Source organism: Balaenoptera ricei, chromosome 11, assembly GCF_028023285.1.
Source record: "Balaenoptera ricei isolate mBalRic1 chromosome 11, mBalRic1.hap2, whole genome shotgun sequence".
Lineage (NCBI taxonomy): Eukaryota > Metazoa > Chordata > Mammalia > Artiodactyla > Balaenopteridae > Balaenoptera > Balaenoptera ricei.
In genome coordinates, this window is record NC_082649.1 from 6,261,947 (window position 1) to 6,276,938 (window position 14,992).

Sequence of the window (14,992 nt, forward strand, 5' to 3'; positions counted from 1 at the left end):
TGTATATATATTTATGTTTTATGTATATTTATGTTTAATTTATGTGTGATAGTGATACAATTTATGTAGCTTTTGGTATATAAATAAACAATGCACAAAACGCTTTCTCCCTAAGACATTCTAACATCTTCAAAGTAGAAAATGGGTAGTATATGTTGAACTTAGAATATTTCCAAAAGATTTATGAAAAATAATTTCCACATTGAAGAAGGAAAAAACAACGTGTGTATTAGTCTGAGAGAAATGGGAAGGAAACACAAGGTAGTTCATCACTAAGTCAGAGATATAGTTTAGTGGGGAATGCTGTCACTGTGTGACACCTTCCCTACCCTAAAATACTTAAAGAGTTAATTATGGCAGCAGACATAAATGTAAAGAAAAGAAAATTTGACCAAATCGACATAAACAAAAGACAAAGGATATTCCAGTATAAGTGGATTATTGTGCATTAATTATCTGTTTATTTTCCTTATACAGAGAGTTGAATAACTATTTCACTCCTTCCAAAAAGGCCAGTCCTCTGAGAGAATTCACTCATCTATTTTCAGTGTTTAGGTACACGTTTTGCTTGCAATAAAATATTTAAAAACATCTGTACAGTTATCTAATTCCAATGGGCATTATATTTAAGATAAGCCTTGACCTAAATCACCTAACCTGAGATTTGATTTGAATTCCAGTATAAAGTATCAGAAAGGACATGCACCCAGTGGTAAAAGTGATAACTCTGGGAGAGTAAGATTGGATATATGGGTGGAATATCACTTTTTAATTTATGCACTTCGATTTGAAATATTATAGATTTTGTAAGTTAAAAGAAAGTTGTTTGTTTTGAAGTAGTTATAAGTTTCTTTCTTCCCTTCAAGTCCTGAAGGTTTTTACATTGTTATTTATTTTTTGAATGGGTGATAACTTCACTTGGTTTGAAATTCAAGGGCACAAAATGGTATACAATGAAAAGTCTCTCTCCATCCCTCACTCGCAGCATGGGGATGGTTGCTTTAGACAGGGCATCAGTGAAGACCTCTGAGGAGGGGACAACTGAGCAGGAACCTAACAGAGAACTCACCAGCCATGCAAAAACCCCAGGGAAGAGTGTCCCAAGGCAGAAGGAACAGCCAGTGTGAAAGCCTAGAGGCAGGATTGAACTTGGCATTTTCAAGATGAGGCTTGAAATTATGACCATCAGACTCTCCACGATCCCATTCTGTGTCCTACTGGTAACCCCTGCAGTGAGTTTGGAGTGGATTTTTCAAGACCTTTTATTAGGCATGTACACACATGTATATGGTACCTTAGGTGTCTCCTTGATTTTTTTCATACCCTATGTATCATTTGGCAATTTGTTTCCTTTTACTCAATAATGTGTTGGAGACTTCTTTCATGCCACTTACACACCTCATTCTTTTTATTTTATTTTTATTTTTTTTTTTTTTTAAAAGATTTATTTATTTAATTGATTGATTGGTTGCTATGTTGGGTTTTCGTTTCTGTGCTAGGGCTTTCTCTAGTTGTGGCGAGCGGGGGGCCACTCTTCATCGCGGTGCGCCACTCTTCATCGCGGTGCGCGGGCCTCTCACTATCGCGGCCTCTCTTGCTGCGGGGCACAGGCTCCAGACGCGCAGGCTCAGCAATTGTGGCTCACGGGCCCAGTCGCTCCGCGGCATGTGGGATCCTCCCAGACCAGGGCTCGAACCCGTGTCCTCCGCATCCGCAGGCAGACTCTCAACCACTGCGCCACCAGGGAAGCCCCACCTCATTCTTTTTAGCTGCTACTCAGCACTTCAGACAAGAGGTGTGCAATGGTTTCACCATCCGTCATCCCCTTGTTGGATATTTAGGTTGTTTCCAATTTCTTGCCCTTACGTCACTGCTGCCGTAAAGATCCTTGATCAGGCTCCTGTGTACATATGCAAGAGTTTCTCTAGTGCAGGGGTCTTGCTACCGTAGATCAGGGTTCAAGGTCTCCCAGAGTGGGGTGGAGAAGGGGAGAGGATTACTCCATTCTTCAGAGAAGAATTAATGTCAGAGCATGGCCTGTCGAGACAGTTGGTGTGCGGGGGGCAGGCCCTGAAGGTTTTTAACCTTGAATTTCCTTTTCTTCCCTGGTATTCCTCCTTTTGCTGTGGATGTGCATGACTGGGGAATAAAATTGGTTGACCGCTGCAGTGCTTCTGAGCTGAAAAGGAAAGCAGGTGGTGCCACATAAAAAGGGGCAAATTTAAACCAGATTTCAGGAGTCAGACATTCTGGTTTCTGATTAGCATGAACTAGTGGTGTCATTCTGGGAAGGCAGTTAACCCCCTTGGGACTCAGTTTCCCCAAGTATAAAACAATGGGCTTGGATTAGATATCCTCTCTGGTTCCTTTTGGTGTTGACATCCAGCTTTTTCAATACTTCGAGACTTTTGCCTAAAAGTGAATATGTATTTTTGTACCACTAATGTAATTTTGTCATTGTAAATTTGTAATGTAACTGTGCTACTAATGCAGTTTTGTACTGTTGGCTGGAAGGGCCTTTTATTGTGGCCAACTGTGGTGTATAAGTAAAATGCTTGCTTGTTTGAACAGACTTTGGGGGTGGCCATAGAGAGGGGAGTCTAGATGTTCCTGTCATACTCTCTAGTCTTAATACCAACGGAAGAGAAAGAGGACCAGAAGTACATGTAGACAGGGCTGCTTTCCAGGTCATGCTTAGAAGGACCCTGTGCTTGGTATAACACTCTGCTGTCTCCATCCTGAAACTCTTAATAGCTTTTAAAAGGGGGCCCTGCCTTGTCTTTTTGCACTGGGCCCAATGACTTATATAGCCAGTCCTGCATGTAAAGCTTATTACCTTTGCTCTCTGATTTTATAGGCTAAAAAGATTCCAAGAAACATTTGAGGCTTTGACATTCAGTGTCCAGACAAAGGCAACTGAATATATCTTTCATGAATGTAAATCTATTTCAGAAACTTGGACAAGATCTAGCTTGGCTGCCTCTGTATACATTATTCGCCTCTATAGGGAGTCCAGAAGGAAACTAGTGCTTGCTGAGCACTATTGTGTGTTAGGTGCTTTAAGCATAAGTTATTTCATTCAGTCCTTCACAGCGATGGGAGATGTGTGGCCTCCAGTTATCAGTCAGGGCTTTTGGATGCAAAGGACAGTATCTACTCTGATTAATTTAAAGGATATTAGGAAGCTCACAATAATGTCAGGAAGCCTACAGGAACAATCTCAAAGCTAGGGTTCCAGAACCAAGCTGGAGAATTGGCCTGATGAGGGAACTTCTACCGCTGATGTCATGGCTACAAACATAAGAAATTAGATTTTTCTGCAGCCACTGCTGCTACCAGCACCAATGCCACTTCTGCATCAGGAACATGACCTTAAAATCATTGGGAAACTGCGTCTCTCTCACCGTTGCCTTTGGAAGTTGGTTGCCCTGGCTACCAGCTATTCCCTCAAAGAGGGCATCTCCACGCGCAGTGTCTTTCCGAACATTGCTCACTGCTTCTTCTTCTTCTTCTTCTTTTTTTTTTTTTGAAGTACAGTTGATTTACAATGTTGTGTAAAGAGCACATGGAAATGAGAACAGCTTGTGATCGCCTTACTGGTATTAATTAAAAGAAAAAAAGCTGTTGTTTCCATGTAGATGCCGGAAGAGCAGGGGGGAAGGTGAAATAAAAGATTACTAGCGAACTCTAATATTGTTCATAAATGGTAACTGATAGGCAGCATCCAAAAGAAGACGGGATTAGAGTTATTATGTAAAGGTAACCTTAGAACGAAAACACTAACTTTCCTAAACACCAAGGGAAAGAGAACACTCAAGCAAAAAAAAACAGACCACATAAGTGGATGACTGTAATCTTCATGAGTGTATATAATTTATATAACGTAAATCAATATGACAGAGCTGAGGCCAAGTATATCGATTATATTAATAAATATATATGAATTTAACTGACCTATAAAAAGAAAAGGGTTTTTGAATTGGCTAACAAAGCAAAATTCACAGTACGTAGTTTACACGAGCACATCCAAAACAATACAAATGGTACTTTATAATGCTACAGGTGACAGTACAGAATAAAGGTAAAACATTAATTAACATTATGTACGCACTAACTTGACAAAATTTTCACTAAAGCAGATACAACAGGAGATGCTAGGAGAAATAGAAACCCAGTAATAGTAGGAATCCTTAATATATCTCTCTCAGTCCGAGACAGAGCAAGTAGAGAAAAAAAATCTAGAAGAATATAGAAACTCTAGATAAGACAGTCAAGAGTGTAGGGCATGTACATATATACAAATCTCTGAAAGCTGATAAATGGAGAAAACACCTTCTGTATCAGTTTGCTATGTTTGTTGGGACAAATTCCCATAATTTGGGTGGCTTAAACAACAGAAATTTATTCTCTCACATTCTGGAGGCTAGAAGTCCAAAATCAGTTTGATTGGCACAAAATCAAGGTGTCAGCAGGGCTGCGTCAGTCCAGTCTCCAAGGCCAACATGTTCAAATCTCTTTCTGTTTTAACTTTGCATAGCCTTCTCCTCTGTGTATATCAAATCTCCCTCTACCTCTCTTATAGACACTTGTGATTGCATGAAGGCCCAATTGGATATTTCAGAATAATCTCCCCATGCACAAATCTTTAATCATATCTTTAAAGACGCTTTTTCCTTGTAAAGTAATATCTCCAGGTTCTAGGGATTAAGACCTGGTATATTTGGGGGCCATTGTCGGACTATTTCCTATCTGGCTCTGTTCACTTAATAGGCTTAGAAACAAGGATGGTGCATAACACTGAGCACCTCTAGTAACCAGATTCTGGTTTCACATACTATTCCCCGCAAAAATGAATGAGTGTTCTTTGGAGTATTGGCTGATTCCAGATCTGGGGCAGGACATGTAGAAGATGAATCTAGATCATCTTGTCATAGCAAAAAGCAAAGGAGTTATCAAAGAGTAATACCAAAGGACAGGATAGGGCCATTTGAGTGTCAATAAGAATAATTGCAATGAATTGAAACACTTTAAATGTGTTTAAATCTATGAGATCATAATGACACTAAAAAACAAAAACAAGAACAAAATCAAAACAACTTTCATTGGTCATTGGTCATTACCAATTCATTATTTTGAAAAGTGTTAAATAAAGGAAACAAAGTTACATTTTTTTCTTGATTATCCTATAGATACTCTATCTCAGGGAAACCAAATAGTGATGAGGGGAAAGTTTCTCTTTATAGAAGTGTTCCAGCTAATAAATGAAGATGAAACAATAGCATATCACTGTTTTGCATCCCCCAGTGAAATAATGGATCCAGGCAATGATTATCAATAACTTCACATCACACAAATAGAGGCAAAGAGACAGAGTGAGCTTCTGAGAGAGGTACAATCATCACCTGGGAGGTAGTCTTGCCAATTGAGTCTGAATCTGATTAAGCCTTTTGATCTAACAACCACTTCAGAGGAAATAATAGCAGAAAAGAGGAACATGTTAAGTGACACCGTGGAGATGCAATCAGCAAATTCTAGACCACAGAAAACTCTATAACACAAATGATCTGATCACTTCAATAAGTAACTTGCAAAGAAAAAAGACAAGACAGAGGGGAGGTGGAACTGATGAATGTTAAGAGTTATAATGACATAGCAATCAATTACAATGTATGAATCTTTTTTTTTCAAGCCTAATTCTAACAACAACAACAATAACAACAAAAACTGTTAAATAAGAAAAATGTTGATGGTCAGTCATGACAGTGAGAGATGTCTACCACACTCCATTTTATATGCCAGGGATATTAAGTTAACTTGCCCAAATCTACATAGCTAATAGATCTGTGCATGAATCACCTGGAAGTTTTAAAAAATGCAGAAGTCATGCCATACTCCTTGGAGATCCTGATTTATTTTGTCTGGGGTGGGAACAGGAATTGGTATTAAAAAAATGCCCCCTGGTGATTTTAAAGATATTGAAAAGATACATGCACCCCAATGTTCACTGCAGCACTATTTACAATAGACAAGACATGGAAGCAACCTAAGTGTCCATCGACAGATGAATGGATAAAGAAGATGTGGTATATATATACAATGGAATATTACTCAGCCATAACAACGAATGCAATAACGCCATTTGCAGCAACATGAATGGACCTAGAGAGTATTATACTAAGTGAAGTAAATCAGACAGAGAGACAAATATCATATGATATCGCTTATATGTGGAATCTAAAAAAATGATACAAATGAACTAATTTACAAAACAGCAATAGACTCAGACTTAGAAAACAAACTTATGGGTTCAAAGGGGAAAGGTGGGGGAGGGATGAATTAGGAGGTTGGGATTAACAGATACACACTACTTTATATAAAATAGATAAACAACAAGGACCTACTGTATAGTACAAGTAGTGGGAATAGTACTCAATGTCTTGCAACAATCTATAAGAGAAAAGAATCTGAAAAAGAATATATATATATGGGGACTTCCCTGGCGGTCCAGTGATTAAGACTCCACACTTCCAGTGCAGAGGATGCAGGTTCGATCCCTGGTCACGGAACTAAGATCCCACATCCTGCACAGCGTGGCAAAAAAAAAAAAAAAAAATATATATATATATATATATATATATATGTATATCTGCATCACTTTTCTATACACTTGAAACTAACACAACATTGTAAATCCACTATACTTCAATTAAAACAAAGAAAAAAATTCCCTGGTGTTTTTAACGTGCAGCCAGGGTTGAGGGCCCCTTTAACAGATGCAGGATCTGGGGCTTCCCTGGTAGCGCAGTGGTTAAGAATCCGCCTGTTAGTGCAGGGGACATGGGTTCGAGCCCTGGTCCGGAAGATCCCACATGCCGCGGAGCAACTAAGCCTATGTGCCACAACTACTGAGCCTGTGCTCTAGAGCCTGCGAGCCACAACTACTGAGCCCACGTACCACAACTACTGAAGCCCGTGTGCCTAGAGCCCGTGCTCTGCAACAAGAGAAGCCACCACAGTGAGAAGCCTGCACACCCCAACGAAAGAGTAGCCCCCGCTCGCCGCAACTAGAGAAAGCCCGCGAGCAGCAACGAAGACCCAACACGGCCAAAAGTAAAAATAAATTAAAAAAAAAAAAATAGACGGAGGATCTGGAATTTCGAGTCAACTTTGGGGTTCTGAAGCCCACGCAGCTCTAACTTCCTATTGTCTCCTTTCCCTGTTTTTATGGTGAGCTGACACATGCTGTATTTCCTTCACTCAACATTAGGCATAAGAATGAGAAGAAAGGTTGTATTTTACTTACAATAGTCAATATGTGTATTTTTAGATGATCTGCATATTTGCCTTGGAAATATCCATGTGAAGACCGCCTTGCTCATAATAAAAATAACTTGATGATTTGATTTTGTCAAATGGAACAGTTCTCTAATCTGCTGTTGTCCTAGTCAAGTTTTAAATCCACAGTACCTGGGGATACAAATTAAATGTCAAAGGAAATTAATTTGTCAAGTGGAACACAAACCAGCTGATTTTCTTTTCTGGAGCAGGCCTGACAGCTTTCTGTATGTCATATCGGCATCTGTTAAAATGAGCCGCATATGCCAGAAACCGTGACTGTATCAGATTGCTCTCAGCAGTGCCTATCTGAAAATGCTCAGCTCTAGGGGAACTTTATTTCAGAAGATGTTGGGATTTTAAACCCAGGTTTCATTGCCCTCAACCGCGTGCTAAATAAGGTGATACATGTGCAATGCGTGCTTTGATTTCTTCGTTGCAGGTACCTCTCATATCTACGTCTGTCCTGCATTTATCCCAAGGGTTCTTTAAGTCACTACTATGCACTAGGCACTGAATTAAGCGCTGGGGTCACATGGACGAAAAATCCCTCAGGTGTAGGGTGTCTGGAGGGAGGAAGCTTGAAAACAGACCATTAGAATCGTGTGAGAGGCCAAGAGCAGGAAGTAGAGAGAAGGGCAGGAACACACAGAGAACTGGGGAAGGTCAGGGAGGGTCCCTGGGGGTCAAGGTGTCTGAGCTGAGACCAGAGGGAGGAAAAGGTGTTTTTCAGGTGAGGGGTGAGATAGAATGGAAGTGGAGAGTTCTGGGGGTGGGGGTGGGGTGGGGATTGCACATACAGAGGCTGTGAATTGAGGAGAACGTGATTCTTGCAGGAACTGTCCTGGGTCAGTAGGGGAGAGGGAAGCTGGGCAAGCAAGTAGGTGCTGGATCAACAGGAGTCTTTTTTTTTTAAAATTTATTTAATTAATTAATTTTTATTTTTGGCTGCGTTGGGTCTTTGTTGCTTCGTGAGGGCTTTCTCTAGTTGCGGTGTGCGAACTTCTCATTGCAGTGGCTTCTCTTGTTGCGGAGCATGGGCTCTAGGTGCACCGGCTTCAGTAGTTGTGGCACATAGGCTCAGTAGTTGTGGCTCGTGGGCTCTAGAGCATGGGCTCAGTAGTTGTGGCACACAGGCTTAGTTGCTCCACAGCATGTGGGATTTTCCCAGACCAGGGCTCGAACCCGTGTCCCCTGCATTAGCAGGCAGATTCTCAACCACTGCGCCACCAGGGAAGCCCCAGGAAAAATTTACTAAAGGAAAAATCACTTCCTTGCCGCAGTCCCCCAATCCCTCGTTCACCGATTTCCTGAACCACCAGCTCTGGGCTCAGAAAGTGGCCATTTATCATCTCATTGCATCCGCCTCCTCATCGTCCTCGTTAATGGAGGATTTATCAGTCATTGCTGCACGTCTTGTGGGATCTTAGCTACCCGACCAGACCAGGGATAGAACCTGTGCCCCGGCAGTGGAAGCACAGAGTCCTAACCACTGGCCAGCCAGGGAATTCCTGAGTTTGGAGTTTTTATACCTTGTTCCCTTCCTTTATTTGGCTGTGCAATAGAATCTAACCCTGCTTTTGATGTTTTAAAATTTTTTAAAAATCGAAGTATAGTTGATTTTAAATGTGTTAATTTCTGCTGTACAGCAAAGGGACTCAGTTATACACATATATAATTCTTTTTTATATTCTTTTCCATTATGGTTTATCCCAGGATATGGAACATAGTTCCCTGTGAGCTACAGTAGGACCTTGTTGTTTATCTGTTCTATATGTAATAGCTTGCATCACCCCAAACTCCCAGTCCAGCCTTCCCCCACCCGCTTGGCAACCACAAGTCTGTTCTCTGTTTTTGATGTTAGACAGTTGATAACATTTAGGCTTCCACCACTGCCGCTCTACACCCCTGAAATCTGGTACTTTACCAAAGAAAACCCCATACACCTCCTGAGCTCTTAAAACCAAAAGGAAGTTTGAAACTCGCAATCCCAGCCTGGCCATGGGAACCCTCTTCTAGCCCCCAGGCATGATGAAGACCAAACTCACGCTCTGTTCTTTGCTCTTGCCGTTCCAGATGGGCTTGAACCTATTCTTCTCTCCCCATAGTCCCTTGTGTGCGGGTAATAGACTTTCTTTCAAGTTCTCTTGGTGCCTGAAGAAGTGGCATCAGTTGAGACAGCCAACCTGTTAATTGAGAGGGAGTCCATCTCGTATTTGTGGGATGATCAGAAGACAGCCTGTGTTATCTGAGAGTCCTTGGTAAGCTCGGGGTTGTCATACTTTTCTCTTCTTGCTAGTTCCTGCATGCCTCAGCACCCCTTTTGGGTTTTCTCAATACTTTCCATGCCTCTGTAAATAGTCCTTTCATTTAAAGTCTCCTGGATCATCAGAGTTGGATTCTGTTTCCTGCAAGCATCCTGGTTGCTACTGGAAGAAGAGGAAACAAGTTTGGTGAGCATCTAGTCAGTGGCTGTCACATTATGGTCAGTGCCATTCTTTGAATTTTTTCCTTGGCTTTTGACAGATATGGGTATATATGCATACCGGCCTAAGTAGATGGGATTTGATTAGGAAATTTAGTAGAGGAACGTCTTCTTCATGCACTTGACACTCAAGTGTCATTTTGCTTTAACCCTCTTTTGATGGCATTTGGACATGTATCGGAATGAAGATTACTCACCTGAGAGTGGATTTTGATTAATACAGGACAAGCATGTTTTACACAAAGCTTCAGTGGAAAGCCAGATGAAGTTCTTAGTGAGGAAGCACTGCTGTAAAAATCAGTCTGCAAACCAGACACAGGTTTTCCTCCAACTCATCCTGTTGAGATGCCCATGGATGTCCCTGTCTTAGAATCAGAGGATGCTGGGAATAGGTCCATGCAATTAACATGCTAAAGAAAATCAGAAAGAGAAGAATTGCTCCTCCAGTGCTGCTTAGAATTCCATAGACGACCTGGCTGCCCATATATTATTCTCAGTTTTTGGTTTAAGTTAGGCAACTGAAACTCATGTTTCTACTTCATTTGATTTCATATCAAGCATCCTCCAAATTGAGGTACATTTTTTAAACTCCGTTAAAGTTTGTGAACAAGAACCTCCAAGGAGGTTTGCTGTCTTTGCTCCTGATTTGTGTGCTCTCAGTAGCTTGAAGCTCTTTCCAGGCTCTCTGGTGTTAAATTAATAACAAATGATGTGGAGCTGACAGGTAGGTGAAGATATGGAGTGCCATGATATTAAAAAAAAAAAATCTCAATCTATTATGTAGCACAGTGTGAAACACTTTGTCAGGTTTTGCCTGTAGGTATCTTAATTTTACTTAAGTATTTTGCTCACATCTTTTTGAACCCAGAGGATGGAAACATAGCCCTTAGCAGCTCTCTAGCAGACTTTGTAGCATATATGACTGTGATACTGAATACCGAACTGTGTCAGTTTGGGGGGGATTATTTGAAACCACACTGAATAAAACAAAAGGGATAAATATACTTTCTTAGTGGAGGAATTGTCTGATTCTCATTTGAAGTTATAAGGGGTCCTATTTTGGATCAATTTCAACATTATTTCTCACAAGCAGAGCCATCCAACTCTGTCCCAAATGAGTGTGCTCTTTGTCATCGTAAGTGTTTAAGCAATGACAGATCATCTGCCCAGAATTCCTAGGAAATGATTCTTAGCAAGTATGCAGAATATTGACAGAATAATTTGGTGGTGTTCAAACTGCATGCATTCAATTTGTTTCGTATGTTAAATTTCAGTGCACTCTTTCTTTAAAAAGAGTTCATAAGGAAAATTTCAAACATACACACAAGCAGAGAGAGTAATATAATAAATCCCTATTTATGGTCACCCAGTTTCAACAATTATAAAATTTCTTTTGAAGAGAAGTGCTACTGTGAAAAATGGATGTAGAAACTGATGGACTGGATAATGCCTGAGGTCCCACGATTCCATTTTATAGGTAACGTAAGCCTCCCTGTCTTGAAGGGCCATTCTCTCTGTATAAATTGAAAGAGAAGATTTTGATGTGTGCACCTCCTGAGCTGTCCTCTTGGCCACTGACCCTCTTCATCTCTTCTGCCAGCTTTGGTGTGGACAACTATTATTCATTTCTCTGCTGGTTACAATTCCTTGATAAGTATCGCTTGCTCTCCTTGTGCCTGTGGAGGGGTAAGGATTTTTTTTTTTTACCTGGGCGGTGGCATTTTGGCTGACCAGCTGCTGGGGACTTTGCAGGTGACTGCTATGCACAGATAGGAGCTCCCATGGACAACGTCACTCCAGTCCAGGGAGCCGGGAGGGGACACTGCACACTCCCTGAAGACAGCAGCCGCCTCCTGGCACTGAGAAGCTCCACATTCATTTCTGCCCTCTTCCTTTGTTTTCTAATACATCTCCTGAAGGGTTAAGGCAACTACAGGGAATTATAAGAGAAAAGAGCCTAAAATTATGCTCCAAATTTGACTGTTTCATTTAGTTCAAGAACTGGTCCCTATCCCAGAAGGATGTTCAGGATACCCTCATGGATATTCCCAGATCTTCATCTCATTTCTTCCATCCGCACATTTATACAGTTTCGCAAAGGTACCCCTCTTTTTAAACCTCCATGATGTGTCTGTCTGTCGACCTTCCAGAAAACCCTATCCTATATTCACTGAGATTGGTCCCTCTCTTCTGACCAGTATATTTCCCCGAGTCTGAGTTATTCCGTCTAGAACACCATTCCAGGGGGAAGGGCTCCAGGAGGACATTACATTTTGGCTTTGCATCCAGGGAGTAGTTCAAGGGAGATACCAAGGCTCCAAGTTCAATGCTCACCAGGTCGGCCACTACACGTCTTTGTTCTCCATTTTTTTTTCGGTGAGTCGTTGATAAAGCAAATACAATTATCCATTTCCTAAGGCCAAACTTTCATCCTAGTGTAAGCTGTATAGTTGAAACAACAGGGCCACAAATTTGCAGCCAGTGAATCTGCCTCAGTCTATAGATGTGTTTGTTTATCCAGCACGACGTTGAACTACACAGTTTCAAAAACTTGCATTAGCTGCCGACATTTAAAATCAAGAAATTTTGCATAGAAATCCAGATTTCTGGCTTTCCTTTAAGAACAGGAAAATCTGGCAACACTCAGCATCCTTTCCTGCTTGGGGACACGTGTCTGGAGTTGAGTAGCTGTGGCTCCCTTTGGAGGGAGGGCATTCTCTCTCTGGTTCAACATAGACTCACCCTCTCTCAAGTATCCCCTAAAACTAAGGCAGCAAAGTAGTGACTATTTATCATCTTGCAACCAGCCCATTTCTCTTCAGGGTTTCAGTCTCTCATATAAGAAGAAGTCTGTCTGCAAGCAGTCGGTGGAAGTACACAGCCACCCTACCATGCCTCCAAAAGCCCAGGCTCTTTCTGTTTTCCTGTTCTGTAATTCCAACATATTGCCCTTGTCTTCATGGTTGAAAGGTGGCTGCCATATCTCCATTGCATCTGCATTCCAGGTAGGAAGAAGGGCAAAAGGAAAAAAATCACTTGCCAACTGAGTCTTTCCCTTCTATCAGGAAACTATGATATTGGTTAGGAGTGTTTGTCAAAAGCAGAATTCACTTTGGAAATTCCACTGCATGCTATTTCGCTTCTACAATGCTCAGGATTAGACGCTGAAACTCCATCACCTCTGCTTCTAGAAGATCCAGATCCTCTACTCCTGCACTTGCCAGAAGACTGGGTGCCCAGCACAGCTGCCTGCTCATGTTGCTTGCTCTGAACCCAAGGCTTAGGTAGCTGATATGTGGAATCCAGGTCGTAGAGCTCCGGGGGCAGGGGGGGTGGTCTGGGTTGAGAGTTTCCAGCTTCCACCTTGAGAATGTAGAACTCAAAGTTAGGGAAATTACAGAAATTCAGGGAGGGTGTTCAGAGATGCCAGTTGGCCACATGTGAAGGACATCTACTCCACCTGGACTACCTCTATTTGCTGTGTTTTAGGTTGAGAGCCATCACCTCACTGCTGCCAGAGTTATCTTCCTAAGACAATACTCTAATCGTGCCATTTATCTGCTTAATCATCTCCATGTGACCCTTAATGTGTAGAGAACATTCTAAAATTCCCTAACTTGGCCAGGGGCTCAGCATCAAGTGGTCCTCACCCATCTGCCCGTGTACTTTTTCACTTTCTCACTATATACACTCTATGCTCTTAAGATACTGAATTTCTCCCAGCTCCTTCCATGGGTCATACACTTTAATGCCTCCACAACTGTGGCAGGGATGCCTAGTATCTTCCAATATTTGTTCCTCTCTTCTTCCTTAGTAATAGAACCTTTGAATGTTACACAGGCTCATGACTGTCCAGAATAAAGACTACATTTCCCAGTCTCTCATGCATCTAGGTGAGGCTAAGTTCTGGTTAGCAGGATTGAAGTTAAAGTGTCATATGAAGGAGCTCGCCCTTCTCTGACCTTTCTCCTTCTGCAGCTGGAATGTGGATGTGATGGCTTGGGCTGCAACAACCATATTGTACCATGAGGAGGAAGCCACACATCGAGGATGGCAGATAAACAAGATAGAAGAAGACTGACTCACTGATGATTACAGAGTTGCTGTACCAGCTCTGGATGTCTCTGTGTGAGAGAGAAATAAAAATCTGTTTTGTTAAGCCAGTTACACACATAGCGAAACCTAGACCTAATTGTGTTTTTGTGTCACACACATAGTGAAACCTAGACCTAATTATTTTAATGCCTTTATTTGGATGACTTTTGCCTACCTGGGAAATTCCTACCCATCCTTCAACACTTAATTCAAATATAATCTCTCTGGAACTAATTTTTGTCTTCTCCACAAATGAATTATTTGCATTCCGATTTCAGATCTAAAGAATTTTATGCAGCCATCTTTTATAGCTCTTCTTCCACTGTGTTCTACTAAAGGCTGACATTCTGTGCTCCCCACCCCACCATCAAACTGCATGAGGACAGAGATTGCTCCTCATTTATCTGTGCACACCCCGTCTTATCACAGTGCCAGATAAATGGTGGATATCTAGTTCTGAATTGGACTTTTAGTTCATTTTTGTCTTTTTCCCATTTCAAGTGATGGTCATAGATTATTATGGTTGTTTTAATTTTTTCACTTTTCTGGTGGGGATTAGTGGGGAAATAAAGCTTTATGAATCACAAGAGAGTTGTAGCTTTCATACAGATTAATGATATTTTGAAAAATTTCCTTCTAAAATTACCAAGCCTTGGAAGTCTCACAGTATCACTTTCATCACATTCTATTGATCAAGGCTGCCCCAATTCAAGGGCAGAGGAAATAGACTCTACCTCTTGAAGAGTAGTTGCAAGGTTCTGAAGACCATGTGGGACTAAAACTATTGCTGCAGTTATTTTTGGAAAATGCAATCTGCTGGAGTCTCCACAGATTGCATTCTGGTCACAGCAATGCAAGTCCTTCCTACATGGAAACTATACTTGCCCGGAAGCATCATCCCATTATGACACTAGGCTCCAAGTCAATGTCCAGTATCCTGTCATTTAAATCTGGTCCAGGTGAAGATGAGGATTTTTGAACATTATACTTCTGGAACAACTCATTCAGAACTGTTCCCTTTGACAGAAAGGCCTGTGAACTAAGTTATCTGGACCCCACTTAGCCAACATCCAGCGA